This window comes from Mobula birostris, chromosome 3, assembly GCF_030028105.1.
Source record: "Mobula birostris isolate sMobBir1 chromosome 3, sMobBir1.hap1, whole genome shotgun sequence".
Classification (NCBI taxonomy): domain Eukaryota; kingdom Metazoa; phylum Chordata; class Chondrichthyes; order Myliobatiformes; family Myliobatidae; genus Mobula; species Mobula birostris.
The window spans coordinates 190,915,997-190,934,772 of record NC_092372.1 but is presented as its reverse complement, the minus strand read 5'-3'; the positions used below and the strand labels follow the sequence as shown (position 1 = coordinate 190,934,772).

At 41.1% G+C, this 18,776-nt stretch overlaps 1 protein-coding gene across 4 annotated transcripts in view; it reads left to right on the top strand.

Moving 5' to 3' along the window:
- Nucleotides 1-10,145, top strand: part of odad2 (outer dynein arm docking complex subunit 2) — a 277,618-nt gene extending 267,473 nt beyond the window's left edge. Inside the window, exons 21-23 of one of the 4 annotated variants that reach the window (XR_011885489.1) lie at nucleotides 4,058-4,108; nucleotides 6,782-6,973; nucleotides 9,620-10,145. The gene's annotated coding sequence lies outside the window, so the exon portion shown is untranslated. The other 3 variants (XR_011885488.1, XM_072253885.1, XM_072253886.1) reach the window with 3 other exon arrangements.
- Nucleotides 10,146-18,776: the final 8,631 nt, after the last annotated feature.

Here is an 18,776-nt window from a genome sequence, read left to right as displayed (position 1 = left end):
TTAGCTACTACACTCACTTTTGCCCCCTGATACACTCGAATTTCTGACATAATTTCTGTCTTCCACAGTGACGACTGACACAAAATACTTATTAAGTTTGTTCACCATTTTGGTCCACCATTTTTCCACCAATGCAGCGTCATTTTCTAGTGGTCTAATATCCACTCTCACCTCTCTTTTATTCTTTATATATCTGAAAATAATACTTTTAGTTTCCTCATGTATATTATTGGTTAGCTCACCTTCATATTTAATCTTTTCTGTCCTTATGGCTTTTTAATTGGCTTCTGTAGGTTTTTTAAAGCTTCCCAATCCTCTGACTTCCTACCAGTTTTTAATGTATTACAGTATATGCCCTTTTTGTTTTTGACTTACCTTGTCAGCTACAGTCCTTTTAAAGTATTCACTACATACTGCACAATCTTTGGAATGTACCTATCCTGCGCTTTCCAATTTGCTCGCAGAAACTTCAGCCATTGCTGTTCTGCCGTCATCTCTGCTAGTGTCCCCTTCCAATCAAATTTGGCCAGCTCCTCCCTCATGCCTTTATAATTCCTTTTACTCTGCTGTAACATTGAGACATCTAATTTTAGCTTATCCCTCTCAACCTGCAGGGTGAATTCTTTTACCTTCATAGTCATAGTCATATTTTATTGATCCTGGGGGAAATTGGTTTTCATTACAGTTGCACCATAAATAATAAATAGTAAAAAAAACCATAAGTAGTTAAATAGTAATATGTAAATTATGCCAGTAAATTATGAAATAAGTCCAGGACCAGCCTATTGGCTCAGGGTGTCTGACCCTCCAAGGGAGGAGTTGTAAAGTTTGATGGCCACAGGCAGGAATGACTTCCTATGACGCTCTGTGTTGCATCTGGGTGGAATGAGTCTCTGGCTGAATGTACTGCTGTGCCCACCCAGTACATTATGTAGTGGATGGGAGACATTGTCCAATATGGCATGCAACTTAGCATCCTCTTTTCAGACACCACCGTGAGAGAGTCCAGTTCCATCCCCACAACATCACTGGCCCCACAACATCAATATTATAATTACTGTCTCACCAATCAAATTTGGTTCATTACACAACACACAATCCAGAATTGCCTTTTCCCCTTGTGGGCTTAACTACAAGCTATTCTAAAAAATATCTCGTAGGCATTCTACAGATTCCATCTCTTGGGATACAGCACCAAAGTAATTTTCCCAATCTACTTGTACATTGAAATCCCCATGACTATCATAATGTTGCCTTTATTACATGCCTTTTCTACTTCCCATTTTAATTTGTCCCACATATCCTGGCTACTGTTTGACGGTCTGTATATAACTTACATCAGGGTCTTTTTAGCCTTGTAGTTTCTTAACTCTGCCCACAAGGATTCTATGTCTTCCAATCCTACGTATGCCACCTCGAGTTGTGGGTGACCAATATCCTTGCTGATAGGTTTGCTGGAACATATGATGGGGGTTTAAACTAACTTGGCAGGGGGATAGGAACCGGAGTGATGGACCAATTGGTATACAAGTAGATACAGTATGTAGTGAGGCCATAAGGAAGATAGGATTCTGTAGGAATTTGTAGAATTCACTGCTCAGGGATTCATTGGTGCATCAGTTTCAAGTTCACAGGTTAAAAAAAACATTTCACAAGTGTATTTGCCAGCAGAACACAGTAACAAAATGCTGCTTACTTAAATCTGCCGTTTATACATGGAGAAACCAATCAGGTGACAGCTACTGGAAAATGCATTTTGTAAAATTATTCCAGTTGAACAGAGCTGTGATAACTTTTAATGGAACAACAAAATTTGATATTAAAGCTGGTATGTGCTTTATTGTGGATACATTCACACTGTTAGAAACATATTAAACTTCTGGAAAAAGTGTTATTGGAGTTGGATTTGGCTTAAATCTGGCAAGTTGTGCTAGAAGTAAAAGAAAAAGTTCATTGCATTTTATTATCAATTACATTCCGATTCTATAAATCACAGAGTGAGTCATAGCATTGTACAGCACAGAAATGGCTCTTAGGCCCACAGCATCCATGCCAACCATATGCTCATTCCTTTTGCCCACATTACGTCGTATCTTTCTACGCCCTGCCTATTCAAGGGTGTCTAAACGGTTCTTAAATGTAGTAATTCTATCCGATCTCACCACCTCCTCTGGCAACAAGTCTTGGATTTCAACCATTCTCTGTGTAAAAAAACCTAGCCACCCCATGCCCAATGTCTTCTCACTACCTTCTTTGCATAGGAAAGTGATGGCTGGCACCTTAAACATGTCCAGCTCATTAGATTGAAGCATGTTTATAATTAAGCTTCTTTTTTTCCCCGTTACCAAGAAGGACCACTCTGTACCTATTGTGTTTCTTTCAGTGTATGAGCCATAAATTGGTTTAATCCACCTATTGAAAGTAATTACTTTTAAAAAAGACCCGAGGATAGCACACAGACACATACTCTGTGGAGAGAGGACGACTGCTCTAGAGCCAAATTACCAGAATACCAGACTGTAGTAGTTTTATTGAGCTGCCTGCTGGTAATTAATCTAAAATTAACTTATTGGACTAAGTACGAAAACAAACATATTAATTTCAACTTCAAACAATGATAATAAATACCTTCCAATTAGTAGAACAGAATTTGGAATGGCTAACCTAATAAATAGCTTGGTCAGCATAAAGTGGAAATTATATTTCGGATTTCCATTACATATGATTACATGTTTATATTTCAGAACAAAATATGTTTCTGTCTGTGGTAACTGAAACAGTTGTAAACAGAGTAAAAGAAACCTTTTATATTTAGTCACTGCACACTTTCCTTTTCTAGGCATTTGCAGTGGAAACCCAAAATTGATTGCTGTGGTTTGTTACTTATAATACTACTGCCTTGATTTATTAACAGAAAATGCCACATCTGACATCAAAAACACAAGAATATGGTTCTTTTGGCTAGCTTTACAAAATGTGAAGTTTTAATGGAAACAAAATTATGCTTATGGCGTTTTTAAACTTTCAAGATCAGGTTTAAAACTTTGGTTGTAAATCAATACTGAAACATTTTTGCCAACTATAATACGTGTGCACGTATTGGTCTGAAGCGTGCTGACTGATTGCCAGCAGTTTGTAAGGGCATTAGCACATTTCATACTTCAGTGCATCTGACTGTCTATCCTGTTGACAGATTCCCTGTTGCCCAGTGGTGAAGCTGTGAAGGTCTGGTTGTACTGTACTTTACATCCCGCCATCAGGTTGGATGTAAAACTTTCAAACTCTCTGAAGTGCATATTTTGCACAACCTCTCATGGTTGCAGAACACAACCTACACAATCCGGAAAGCTCACAATCAGGAAGGCCTCTACTTTCTGAGGAGGTTGAAGAGAGCTCAACTATGCACATCTACTCACACCCTCCTACAAATGTGCAATGGTGCATCCTAATATGCTGCATCACTGATTAGTATGGAAACTACACTGTGGCGGAGAGCAAGGCTGGATCCGGGAGGGGATGTCAAGAGGGTGGGTCTGGACCTGTGCAACCCACTACTCACCTAAAATCCATTCACGCACACGCTGTTCCTTTCTGAGGAGTGGGGTCAACCCCACTAACTGACTGAAAGGAACCATCATCACCCTATAGGATGGATAGCCAGAGACAGATGTATACAGAAAGGTGCTGGGAAGGGCCCAATAACACCTTGAAGAAAGCAGTTACGTCCCCCGAGCAGTAAAGTTGGTCAACACCTGATCCCACTAACCCACCCCTCCACACTCCCATGACCTCTATTTTATAATTTCCTGTCAGAGTCACCTTATGTACATACATTCCTGTACCTAGCGTCACTTTATGGATGACAGTAAATCTATGCATATAAGCTATCTTATGTATTTATATTTATTGTATATTTTTATTATTGTGTTCTTTATCTGATTCCGTTTTTTTGTACTGTATAGGATCCTGAGTAGCAATTATGTCGTCTTCTTTATACTCGTATACTGGAAATGACATTAAACAATCTTGAACCTTGTATCTTGAATCCAATCAACAGATTTATGCCAGACATATGATCTAAATGGAGTCACTGACTACGTGGAGCAAGGTTTTACTTTAACTTAATGTTAAAAGTTATTTGTTTGTGTTTCAATTTAACTTTAAGAAGCAGAATTTTTAGCCTATTTGGTGTTCAGAGCCAGCTCAGCCTAAAGGGAAGTCATTAGAGTGTTTGGGGATCAGTTTTCCTAGTCCTCCACATCTGGAAAAAGTAAGTGTGGGTGGGCAGGGATCACAAATGGTGAGTCCAGGACAACCTAGTCCATTTCAGCAGAAGAAAGCAATAAAACTATCATTAAGTGCCAGTTTTCCCAGTTTTTCCCAAAACTTTTATTACTAATTAAGATGTCCATTAATATAGAAAGCAATACACCAGAGAGTGTTGATTTCTGAAATGGTATCAAGGATACTATTGCAGAAATAGATTTACATTTGTTTATGTTCAATAGTAATTCAAAAGGATTACAAATGTTGGTCAAATCATATTCTTCTATGAGAATATATGAAATAACAGATGAACCCAAAATGTGCATAGAAATTTGTATTATATTATCTATTATAGCATTATAACAATAAAACTACAACACATCATAAACCAGTGAGTTGGTTGTTATGTCTCCCCGCTCACTGGTGAAAAACGGAGACACCTTTTTCTCCCTTATTAGGGAGAGAGAGAATCTGCGGTATGTCGTATGCCGGATGAAATGCGAAGACCTTGGGGGAACTGTAAGCCTGTGTCTTTGCTACTGCTTTGCTCACACTGAGTGCTCAGTGGCGGTACCAATGCTTGCTTTTTTTTTGCCGGTGGGGTGAGGGAGGATTGTTACACGCGACAGGAAGGGGAGCTGGGTGGGGGGGTGGGACTTTGGGGTTTTTATGTTTATCTGTTGTTCGTTCTTAGGGGCACTTCTCTGTTTTCGTGGATGTTTGCGAAGAAAAAGCATTTCAGGATGTATATCGTATACATTTCTCTGACATTAAATAGAACCTTTGAACACATTTATCAGTTTTAAATAATAATAGGGAATTTTCCTGTTGTTTGGGGCAGCAGACTAGGATCAGGTCAGCTAGTAAATGTTATCAATGCTACTCAGACAAAAATCAGATTTCCCTAGAATAGTTAATCTTAGCAAATCATTACTGGATGAAAAGGTATTGTGGGGATATTGCACTGAGTATTTCTGGATGTTATTCACACTAGTATATTTGACTTTATCCTAGCATCAGATACGGATGTAAAGATGTTTAGTTTTCACAATGCCTATTACCTTTCTAACATAAATCGGAGCTCAATAGTGCAACCTATGACCATTGTGCAACAGTCTCAGAACAGCAGGAACACATCATACCAGCTAGTTTCTTGCCTCCTCTTGCAGAGGGGCACTGCTGGTATTGGGTGAGCTGACTGGACAGCTTCACAACACACTGTAGATTGCTAACACACTTTCCTAAACCCACACCTTCCAAGCCGTCTAAAAGAAACAGGGAGTGCTTTCTCATGCACAGAGTATCTCAATAATGGCACAGCAGATAGCACACCTTTGTTGGAGGTGTTGTTAAAGCTGTGGACGGATGCTCAGGATGAGTCAGGGGCCTTATGAAGGGAATAGCCCAGTGAAAAGCCTACTCCTGATCCACCACACCCTTTCTGGACATCAGATGTATTCAGGTTCATTGAGATATGTTTTAGGCAGATCTGGGGCCAGAACTGCCCTCTTCATGGAAGTCAAGCCCACCTTGATTGAAGGTTCATTCCAAATGTCCGTGGCTGGTTACTCCAGTGTCTCCCAATTTAATATTCACCACAGCATCAAAGAAGCTGACAAGGCTCTGCACTTGCACTTGAATGATTTCAGTTACCTTGGTCTCAATGAGGATAATTGAGATCACAGGCAGCCATTGATTGCACTCACAAGGGAATCCCCAAATAACCCAGATTTCATGAACTTGAAAGGCTCCCACTTCCTTAATGATGGTCACTATGAGAATGTGACTCCTTCTTCATGAGGACTATTGTGTTCAGACACATTTTGTGCTTGTCACTGAATAACCATTTAAGTGCCCTAGTCACTTTAAGTCCCCTTGGGGAGCAGGGACTACCCACTGTTCCCATGGTTTCTCACAACAGAGTGCTTTCCAATTATACCAGCTGAGTACAGATACAAAGAGCGCAACTGATAAGCATAGCAGTGGGAAGCACCAGTGTTCTCTTCTAAAGATGAGATTCCATTGCTTGAATTTGTTCAGGAGCTACTTGCAGTACAAGCCAAGCAGATGTGGGTTTTTCATCATGTGCTACTTGATGTTGCAAACAGAAAACAACTATTGATCTCTAAAGAAAAGCAGCAAATGTACTGGACGCTAAGAGATAGATAGATACTTTAATGATCACAAAGGAAATTACCAGTGCACAGATATAAATATCAGAAGAGAAGTCAAAAGAATAAAAAATAAGTTAATACAGACAGGAGGGGTCATCACTTCTCCAGCTATAGGTTGACATTATAGAACCTAATGGCCGAGGATAAGAATGACCCCTTGTAGCACTCTTTGGGACAGCGCAGTTGTCTTAGTCTTGAGAGAGAACCTGCAGAGCACCAGGTTAAAGAGTTCAGAATAAAAAAGCAACAGGTAGAAAGTGGGGGTGGGGGTGGGGGTGGATGTGGAAGCAGATGTTCCCACCACCATCATCTCACCCCCAACTTACTGTCTTCTTCTCCAGTACTCTTGACTTGGCATCTGTTGCCTCACCTTTCACCTAAGCTGAGAAGGGAACTATTGTCTGCATTGGATGCAGGGCATTCTTCTCATAACAGACTACAGAAACTTAGTATTCAAAGCAAACCAAGAGACTGCTTTCATCCTCTGACAGTAAGACCAACACAGCACATCAATAATCGGGTGTGCTGCACAGGTGAGACTTAATAATCCTTCCCTTCCTGTTTTATAGGTTTACTTGTATTGGTTATCATAAATAACTCATTAAACTAGTTAGTGAAACAAATTTATAAAACTGATAACATGATCTAAAGGCCATGCTGGCTTATTTTGTGAGAGCATGAAATTTATCTGTGCTTTGCTCTGTTGAACTGGGATTCTTAAACTTGGCAGATGCATCTGTAGTTACCTCATTTTTATGAGAACCCCAGAGGTTTCCTACAGGACTTCCCTCTTGAGATCTACACCAATAAATTTTGCACCTCACTTCCTTTCCCTGGTAGCCAATCCTCTAAGGCATCTATTGTGTCTGTTGCTGATGTTTAGCTGCCATGAGGAGGGTGCTTTTAAGAACTGAGGGCTTCTTAAATTTTCAAAGCAGTGTTCAACCTAGTGTGCTTCGACTAGGAACTGTACAGATCAAGCTGTAGTGCACAACCCTGGGTGTAAATCACCATCATCATTCATCAATTGCCCTTTAAACCAATTTCACAAGCTTTACAAGGGTGTTAAATCAGCATTATTGCTAAACCTAATGATCGTGTAGTAAAACAAAAATTAGGTGAATCCCAATTTTAACACAAAGTACAGTATCATATTTATCATAAATAGTTACTCATAGAACTTAACATTTCTATCTGCAAATTGAATTAAAGAACTTTACCTTACTGAAGGAAACCGTTCAGTCCATTGTGTTGATAACAACCAAAAACAAACTTTACCTTAACTCCACTTTCCAGCTCTAACGTCTCTGGATCTTAATCCAGATACTTTATAAATATGGAGGTGACTTCTACCTCCAGCATCTTTTCAGGCAAAAGATTACGAGGGGTGATTGATAAGTTCGTGGCCTAATGTAGAGGGAGTCAATTTTAGAAAACCTAAACATGAGGAATTCTGCAGATGCTGGAAATTCAAGCAACACACATCAAAGTTGCTGGTGAATGCAGCAGGCCAGGCAGCATCTCTAGGAGGAGGTACAGTCGACGTTTCAGTCCGAAGGGTCTCAGCCTGAAATGTCGACTGTACCTCCTCCTAGAGATGCTGCCTGGCCTGCTGCGTTCACCAGCAACTTTGATGTGTGTTTTTAGAAAACCTAGCACATTTATTTTTCCTACATTTACACACTTAGTCCAGCAGTTGTGGAGCTGTATAACTCATCTCCTTCTACCTTAGGTCACGAACTTATCAATCACTCCTGCAGTGGCCCACCTGGAGGTAGGTCCAAGACACTCTCATTACATGCACATGCAGTTCAACTCTTTGAGTGATAATGTAGAAAGTTTGAAGTTAATAACTCATCTCCTTCTACCTTAGACCACGAACTTATCAATCACCCCTGCTGTGGACTTCTACAAAGAAGGGATCCATATGCTTCACGACCGCTGGACTAAGTGTGTACATGTAGGAGGGGACTATGTTGAAAAAATAAACGTGCTAGGTTTTCTAAAGTTGACTCCTTCTGCCTTAGGCCACAAACTTATCAATCACCCCTCATATTTTGTAATTCCTTTCTAAACCTTCTAACATGAAACTTATACCTCATTACTGACTTACCTGCAAAGAGAAGTTGGTCCTTTCTGCTTATCTTATCTTGATAGCTCATAGTTAAATTTCCCCTTAGTCTCCTTTCCATAGAAAATGATCCCAACCTAGTCAATAACTATAAACCCACAAGACTACAATACTCCATCCCTGAAAGCATCTTCATGAATCTCCCTTCACCTCTCCAGTGCTAATACTTCATTGTTTTATTGGTGAAGGATTATTAGCCTGCAATTGTCATTTTGCCTTCAGATACTGCCAGACTCATCAACTACGCCTTGCATTTTCTGGTTTAATTTCAAATTTATAGCATCTGTTGTATTTTGTTTTTGGATAATCAATTCCCATAGCCTACTTGCTATCTACATATTCATCCAATTCATCTTAAAGTTGATAACACATCACTGTTACAAATTATTTATTCCAAAAACCACTAAGGAGATAGCAGCTACTTTGCAGATTTTCAAGTTTGCTTGAGGCATCTATCCTCTAATGTTGTTCATGCAGTACATTAATGACCTAGAATACATCTCTATTACTCGTACTTAAATGTTTTTGAAAATTTGAGTCTTAGCTTTACTATTATGGGAATTAAAAATACATTGGCAAGATACAGAGAGTCTGCAGAGAGATATAGATAGGTTATGTGAGTGGGCAAAGGTCTGACAGGTAGAGTACAATGTTGGTAAGTGCGACGTCATCCACTTTGGAAAGAAAAATGAAAGAGATTATTACTTAAATGGTAAAAAAATATCATCATGCTGCTGTGTAGAGGGACTTGGGAGTGCTTGTGCATGAATCACAAAAGGTTGGTTTTCAGGTGCAGCAGGCTATCAAGAAGGCAAATGGCATGTTGGCCTTCATTGATAGAGGGATTGAATTTAAGAGCAGGAAGGTTATGCTGCAACTGTTGCTCAAAGGGTAATTTATGGTTTGGAATCTGATTACATGTTGGTGATTTTGGCATATCATGTTTGTCTTGGTTCTGATAGATACGATATCGGGCGGGAGGAAGGGATAGCAGCGCGCAGTGTGTGCGCAGCTCTCCGATGAAAATGATATTGTATCCATTAAATAGGGGCCGTGGACAATTCTGATTTGATGGAGACAGACGTGAAAGCACAGAGGAACATCTGGAGAAATTTCTGAAACACAGGTTCGCTGCTGTTGTTACTGCACGATCGAGAATCTTCCGGAGGGAAGGCCTCAAAATCCCCGGCTTTGCTTGCTGTTGGCGACCGAGATTGAGGGCGAATCGTTCAGATAGAGATGGTGCTTGATACTCGGTGTCGGACAGCTGATCGGAGACTCGAAGTTTTCAGATGACTCAGAGTCGGACTGTGGTCGGGCATGGCAGAGAGAGTTTTTCTTCCGTCAGCATGAGATGTGGGACATTTGAGAGACTTTGAACTTTTTACTGTGCCATGGACTGTTCTTCATCAAGTTATGGTATTGTCGCACTGTTGTAACTATATGTTATAATTATGTGGTTTTGTTAGTTTTTTTCAGTCTTGGTCTGTCCTGTGTTTTGTGATATCACACCAGAGGAAATATTGTATCATTTCTTAATGCATGCATTACTAAATGGGAATAAAAGAGGACTGCTTGCCTTCATAATCTAAATCTAAATCTAACTGTACGGGTGCTAGTGAAGCTGCACCTGGAGTACTGTGTGCAGTTGCGGTCTCCTTACTTGAAGAAGGATATACTGGCTCTGGAGGTGGTGCAAAGGAGGTTCACTAGGTTGATTCCAGAGATGACGGGATTAGACTATGAGGAGAGATTGAGTGGCCTAGGATTGTACTCACTGGAACTCAGAAGGATGAGAGGAGATCTTATGGAAACATGTAAAGTTATGAAAGGGTTAGATAAGATAGAATCAGGAAAGTTGTTTCCACTGGTAGGTGAGACTAGAACTAGGGTGCATAGCCTCAGGATTCAGGGGAGCAGTTTTAGGACAGAGATGAAGAGGAACTGCTTTTCCTAGAGAGTGGAAAATCTGTGGAATTCTCTGCCCAATGAAGCAGTGCAGGCTACTTCAGTAAATATATTTAAGACAAGGTTGGATATATTTTTGCATATTAGGGGAATTAAGGGTTATGGGGAAAAGGCAGGTAAGTGGAGATGAGTCCATGGCCAGATCAGCCATGATCTTATTGAATAATGGAGCAGGCTTGTCAGGTCATATGGCCTACTCCTGCTCCTATTTCTTATGTTCTTGTGTTACTTCAACCTTTTATCACAAATTTTTGTCGAAGTTCTCAAATGTTTACTAACTGTAGTTCAGTTGGCTATACCCTACCCTCTAAAGGTAATAGTTTCAAATCTCCCTCCAGAGACTGAGTACAAATTCTAGATTGACATTGTCGGTTAGTGCTGAGAGAGTACTGTTCTGGCACAACTACAATCTTTCTGATTTGTTGTTAAATTAAAGCCCAATTTCCTTTCTTATGTGGATTAAAAGATTTTTCCAGTACACGCTTCTCTGATAGTTCTCATTACAGCAAATCACTTGATTAAAAAAAAGATAATTAACTTAATTCTTCCATTCCTAGGTTTTCTTATTTTCCCTTTTTTCTGTTGCAGGAGAAATTATTTTTTTCTATCTTCAGATATCTGTCAAACCAGGTTGCAGTTCACTATTGCCCTGGCCTTTGAAGTAATGCAAAGTGAAACAATTAATTTCCTGAAATACTGTATTAAATTCTGTTCTTTCATCATACATAGAAAGGAAGTATTGTATATCAGTATACATGATTTATTAGCTTGTGCATTGGGAGACTATTGGCAAAGAAGGTTCTGGTTTAGAAACACCAGTTCTGTTTGAATTTCAAACTGAGGAGAGCACCAAAACTATTTTTTTTAAATCCCTGTAAAAAGGGTGCCAGCATGAAGCTTTTAACACACAGTGTTAGTGACTGAGTGACAACAAAAATAGCACATTACCCTCTTAGGACAATGATTGTAATTTAACCTATTAAAGAATTAGACTGAGAAGATATCATGTTTTCACAGAAATATTATGCTTTTTCTTCATTGATGGCTAAACGCCAACTGTAGCAAATAGGAGGAAAATACTTCTGACTGCATCCATATACCAGTGCTTGTACCCTTCAGAAATAGCTTCCATTTAGCTAAAGCATATATTTAAATAGCACTTTTTCCAATTCCTGCTAATTCTTTTATACTGCTTTCATGAAAGAAGTTTTCTGGTAGCACATTGCAACTAATGCCACAAACAAAAACTACTCTATCTACTTTAAACACCTTATTAGCATCAACACAGACAGGAATATCTGTCAGTCTTCAGAGACTAAATTGAAAGTTCTCCCATAAATTCTTAAGCATCCTCCTGCATATGCACGCCATATAAAAATATTTTTGGATCTATGCCATGCATATGCACATAATGTGTCTAAGAAATTTTGAGACAGACATTCTTAGTTACTGTCTTGTTAGGGAAGTCTTTAAGAATGCATTACTGCAATACAACCCAGCTGAAATTTTATAGTGGGGTTCTGAATAGATAAAATTCTGCTTCAAAATTGCTTTTGTTCAACTACACAATATTTTCCTTCATTCCAATAATCTGGATTTCATGAAACAACATTTCTAAACCAAAAATTGATTAGGAACAAATTGTTAATGCTATAGTTTAAATCCAATGTCATTGGGATCAGATTCCCATCCTCCTTTGCAGCAAAGACATAAAACACTGCAACTATGGAATCCCTTATAGATGAGCAAAAATAATGAGGACCTTTTTGTTAATTCATTATAAATGAGGTGAAAGTTGTTGACAAGCTTAGTCTTTATTGGCCACTGCTAATTGCCCTTGAGAAGTTTGTACTGAACCACTTTCATGAACTGCTGCAGTCCTTCAGATAAAGGTATATCCACCGTACTAGTGGACTTGTAATCTGTTCTGTTTTATTCTTCCTCTGAATGTTCAAAGTTCAAATAAATATATTATCAAAGTACACTAAGTACTGTCCTAAAGCCTGGGAACATATATATATATATATATTTATATATATATATATAGCTAGGGTGCCTTGGACTTTTGCACAGTACTGTAGTAATTTTATGTATTGTACTGCACTGCTGCCTGGTAAGCCTCAGGCTCGGTCAGCTCGCTTTCGTCTAGGGGGAGCAGCCTTCAGCCCCACCAAACTGGGTAATCAAGTTTGTGTGGATGCTGTGTGATGTACCCCACCCCGTCAAATAACAGACAGTACACCATATACGAATAAATGATTACACCTTACAGATCTTACTGGAACTATGTAATTAATAGAGATAAAATATAAAAGGAAAATAAAAGGCGCCAAGCTTATCAACGTTCAACCACTTCGTGCACAACAGTTGGAGCTCAATTAACAGAGTCTTCTTTCCACCCTTCAATCCCCTCCGACTCCCTCGACCTATCTCCTGGGACCAACCACGGCGGTCGAGCAGAAGCTCCGCACGAGTCTGTCTTCGTCTCCTCTCCTCGCCAAAGACCCTGGGCCTCGGACTCCCGCTCAGGGTCGGTCCCACCACCCAGCTCACAGCATTGCGTCTCCTCTCTCTGCTCCCATCCGCCTTCTGCCTCAAAGCCCGCGAAAATCAATAGCTTACAGACACACAAGAAAGAATAACATCTATCCTAATTGGTTCATTCACTCTCTCATCAATAATATAACCCAAACAAGCTGCGAAAGAGAAGCACTTTCTCAGCAGTTAACATAACAAAGAAGCTATTTTATTCTAACATAACAAAGAAGCCATTTTCATTAACCTTAGCAGTAACATAAAAGAAGAAACCCCTTACACTAATTTCGTGACATACATGAGAGATGATAAAACTGATTCTGATATGGGTCTCTATGTAGACTGAGAGTGGGAAGGGGTCAGGGAGAGGGGAATCATGGTTGGGAAAGGAGAAACAGAGAGGGGAGGGAGCAGGAACCACCAGAGAGATATTCTGTAATGATCAATAAACCAATATTTTGGAATCAAAGGACCTTGCCTGGTGTCTCAGGGGTGTGTGTGTCTGCACGCATGCCACCAACCATTCCCCTCCACCCCCCACCCCCACCGGCTCTTGGCACTCCTTCTCTGCCACCTGTCCCACACCCCTCCAGCAGTGCTCCATCCTCACTATTCCCAACATCCTTTGCTCCTGCCAGATTTACAAACTCACTCTCTGCTCCACGTTTACAAATACAGTACGGTGCAAAAGTCTTAGTCACCCTAGCTATTTATGCTGTATGTGCCTTAGACTTTTACACAGTACTGTATGTATACAGTATGTTACCACATATACTACCTTAAGATTCATTTTCTTGCAGGTATTTACAAGAAAGTAGAAATACAAAAGACTTTTACGAGAAAACACCTATAAACAAAGACAGACAAACAGCCAGTGTGCAAAAGAAGACAATCTGTGAAAACAAAAATAATACTGAGAACATGAGTTGTAGAGAATCCTTGGAAGTGAGTCTGTAGGTGATAGAATGTGGTATAATTAAGTGATTTTAGAGGCAACCATATGATGCAGGTCTGGAGGAACATATGGGCCAGACTGGGCAAGAATGGGATACCTCCTGTCCAGTCGGCTTTTACAACAAACTGATGGTTCTTGTGATTATTATTATTAAGGTTAGATTTTTTTTCAAATCTCAGGTTATTAACTGCATTTAAAATCCACAACCTGCCTTGGTAAGGTAAACTTAGACCACAATGTCAATGCTATACCCAGCTATCGTAATGCCATTGGAGTATTAAAAGCAAATGTTTAGACTCTTCTGTTGCAACCTATCATCACCTGGCACTTTGTGACACAAATGTAATTGCCACCTAACAGCAGAGGGTGAAAATAAATTAAATTTCTTAATGATATGATCAAATCCCAAATATAGTGTCAGCCAGGTTCTTACTGCTGTGTTCTGTTGGCCCATTCTGGCTTACCTTCATCTCTGCTAATCAGCCCACAATAAAGCGTTGTCTGAGTCTTATTGCACGCAGTCATGGCCTGGTTCATTTGCTGAAGAGCTGTGACTGAAACTGAAGATTGTGCATCATCTGCACAGTCATCCCACTTCTGATCTCTTGAAGGTCAGTGATGAACTAACTGACGATGATTGGGCAAAGAACATTGTCCTGAGAAACTCTAGTCATGATGCCCTGGGGCTGAGATCAATGACTTCAAACAATCACAACTACTTTCCTTTTTGTAGAGATGACTCTAATTACTGGGGTGCCCAATGGAGCCCATTGATACCAGTTCTATCAGGGTTCCTTAAACTATACTCAGTTGAGTGTAGTCTTGATAGCATTCTTATCATAGTTCAGACTTTAGATTGTTTTAGGAAGGTTTCAACCCAAAACATCAACCACTTTTTTCCATAGATGCTGCCTGGTCTGCTGAGTTCCTCCAGCATTTGTGTGTGTTGCTCGGATTTCCAGCATCTGCAGATTTTCTCTTGCTTATGTTTAGATTGTTGATCCCTGTTTGGACCAAGTCAATGAGGATGTCCAGAAAAAAATAGTTCTACCAATACTCCAAACAGGGCATCGGTCTAGAGTGCCACTTGATACCATTAGCAACACCTTCCGTTAGTTACCCAGTGACTGAGAGTAGATGAATTGGTTGATAACGACACAGGTGGATTATACTTATTCTGTTTTTTTTTGTGAATGGAATTTACCTGGGCAATTTTCCACATTTAACTAGATGCCAGTGTTGGAATTAGAGGAGCAACTTGGCTAGAGGTGAAGCTATTTCTGGAATGTGGATCTTCCGTACTACAGCTGGGGTTTTGTCTGGTTCAGTAGCCTTTACTGTTTTTAGTGTTTTCAACTACATCTTGATATCATGTGGAATGAATCAAACTAACTGAAAACTGGCTTCTGTGATATTGGAGATTTCTGGAGGAAACCAAGATGGACCATCAGAAAGGCACTTCTAGCGGAACAAGGTTGTAAATGCTTCAGCCTCAACCTTGGCACTGGTATATTGGCCCCTGGTTTCATTAAGGATGGGAATGTTCTTGGAACCTCCTCTCTCGTATGTTGATGAATTGTTCATGATCATTCATGGCTAGACATGGCAGCACTGCGCAGTTTTGATCTGATCCATTAGTCCTGGGTTTCCCTACCTCTGCCTGTTTAAAAGTGCTTATGCTGCTTCACACATGCATGATCCTGACATGTAGCTTCACCAGACTGATAGTTTTAGATACCACTGGCAATGTCCTTCAACACTCCTCTCTGAGCCAGGAGTGATCCCTTGACCTAGTGTTCATCATTGGCAAGTCCAGAATTCGATACCTGGTGTTCAGTAATTTGTGAGTTCTGTGATCAATGCTGAGGATCAAGGCATAAGTTGAATCAGAAGTCCAGATGTTGAGGCCCGCCGGCGGGGACCCTGGGTCTAAGGATCTCTGCATGCCCACTGGGTAGCCAAAGGCCCAATGTCTGCATATCAGAGTCAAATGCAAGTCCAAATCCTATTCCACTGGAGGCTGGGGGCTGAAGGAGACAGACTGTCTTGCAGTGAGAGAACTATTCATGTGTATAAGTGGAAGGGAAGAATGGGGCTTCTTTTGCTGTTGTTGTTTTGTTGCTCGTTGTGTTCTGTGTTGTTCTGCCAAGCATTATGAGCATGCCATGTTGGCACTGGAATGTGTGATGACACCTGTAGGCTGTCCCCAGCACACCCTCTACTGTGTTGGTTGTTAACTGAATGTTTTGATTGCAATTGATAAATAAACTTAAATCAAGATTTATAATGGTAGAGTATCGGATTTGCCAGGCCGTGAGGATACAGACTGTGGTGTGTGCATTTCCGCGGGTGGTCCGCAGTGTCTCTCAGATGCTGAGTACTGAGCTTCCAGGTCTGTTTGCAGTCTATTTTGTATGATTGTACGGGCTCACATCTCAATGGTGTGTCTCCAGTTGTGGAAATGTATTTTTCTCCACGAGGACTGTTCTGTGGTCACTTTGATTATAGACAAATATATCTACTGTACATGAGTAAATTGTTGAGGATGAGGTCAGTTCCGTTTATGTTCACTCACTACCTGCTGAAGATCTTGCTTGAGATCTATATCATTCAGGACTCAGACAACCTGAAGACAAGCCATTCTCGGCCATGTACATAGAAATACCTCTCACCCAGAGTAAATTCTGTTCCTTGATTCTTTAAGAGCTTCTTCCAAGGGTTGCTCAAAATAGAAGAATAGTGATTCATCAGCTTAAGGAGGATATAGTTGGCAATAATGAAAAGGATTTTGTTCCTGTGTTTGACCTGATGCCATAAAACTTTATGGAATCTGAAGTCAATGTTGATGACTCCTGGGCTATTCCATCTTATTTCTATGGAACAGTAACATACCCTCTGGTAAATCTATCCTGTTAGGTGGCCACAGTAGACCTGGAAATTGTAATGGATGGATATAGCACACTGGCAGCAAGGTACGGTGTTGTAAGTATAACTGTCAGGCTGTTGCTTGATGCATCTGTTGTCATGGTCCAATCCATGAAGTCCGCATTCCGGTTCACAGTCCGGTCCATCAACCCTTGCTCCAGGTTTTCCTGTCTGCCCTGTTTCTGTTCCTGTTGAGCACTAACTGAGGCAGCTGATTCTCGTTCGGGCTGGCTGCATAAATACCTCCAGAGACCAGGGCGTGGCTGCTGGATTGTTCTTGTCCTTACTCCTAGTATCCCTTCCCCTGCTTTCTGCTTCCTCGCCTGAAGTCCTGCCTTGTCTTGCCAGTAACTCTCACCTCACCTTGCCTGTAGTTTTGTCTTGGAGCCACCCTGTACCTAGCTCCCTTCCTGTACCTCGCCTACGCTGGGTAAGTCAGGTCGTCTTGCCATTACCCTACGGTTGGTTCTGTCCCTTGCCTCCGTCGGGTAAGCCAGGCCATCTTGCTGTTACCCTACAGTTGGTTCTGTCCCTTCCCGTCCCTTGCCTCCGTCGGGTGGAGATCCGCGCCCTGCCTAGGAGGAGCTTCAAGACCCCAAGCCTCGAGCCTCGCCCCAAGCCAAGCTTCAAGACCCCAAGCCTCAAGCCTCTCGTCTCTGGTCTCAAGCCTCGCCTCAAGTCTCTAGTCTCAAGCTTCATCCTGCCTGCCAGCCAAGTCTCATCCTTGCCTAGTTCTGGGGTCCGAGCCAGAGGCAAGACCCAGGTTCTGGGTCCTTGTCCAGTCTCTGGCTCGGAGTCCAAGCCCAGGCTCCTAGCTCTCTTGTCCAGTCCTGTTCCGGGTTTCCAGTTTTCGTGTCCATGTCCCAGCCCTCACCCTGTATCCTAGTCCTGTCCCTAGTTCTTCAGTGTCTGTGTCTTGCACTTGGGTCTGTTCCCAGCCACCACCATATGACATCTGTACGGTGTTGTAAGTACAACTGTCAGGTTGTTGCTTGGTGCATCTGTAGATTAACTCGCTCGATCTAAACACTGATCACCTTCTATTTGTGGGGAGAACCAAATGCCTATTCAGTCAGGGAGTAATACAGAATGGAAACAGGCCCTTTGACACAAATGATCGTTGTCCATCAAGCTGTCCACTTAAGTTAGTCCCATTTACCCATATCCCTCTAAAGCTTTTCTATGTACTTGTTGAAATGTCTTCTAAGGTCAGCAGGAGGTGGTCTGTCAGGTTTTGTTCTTTTTCTACTTTAGTGGACAATTTAAAAGTCAACCACATTACTGCAGGTCTGGAGCCACATATGGAAAAGCTGGGTGAGAACAGCAGATTTCCTCCCTGGAGACCATTAAAATGATTTAAGAAAAATTCATTCGATATCTTTCTTTAATTTAATGTTTTTTTAAATTTCAGCTTTTTAAATGACAAATATAACTTGAACTTCAAGTTTAATTGTTACTCAACCATACATGAATACAGCCAAGTAAAACAGCTTTACTCTGGGGCCAAGGTGCAAAACACAGCACCAACAGTCATACGCATCACAAGGCACATATAAGACAGCAGCAAGCACATCCAAGATATCAGCTTGCTTTCTGCCAAGCAAACACTGAGGAGCAGTGCCAACTCCAGCTTGGATGTCATGTCACACTGCACCCAGCACTCCAGTGGAGTGTTCCAATTCCAGTGCCTTTCTCCTGGGCGGCTGTACACAGGCAACACTGCAGATTGAGGCCCAGTCCCCACCACAACTGAGGCCACGCAGCTCCCCTGCTGTCCGCCAACAAGTCAGTGAATTGGACTTGCAGCATTCCACATTAACAA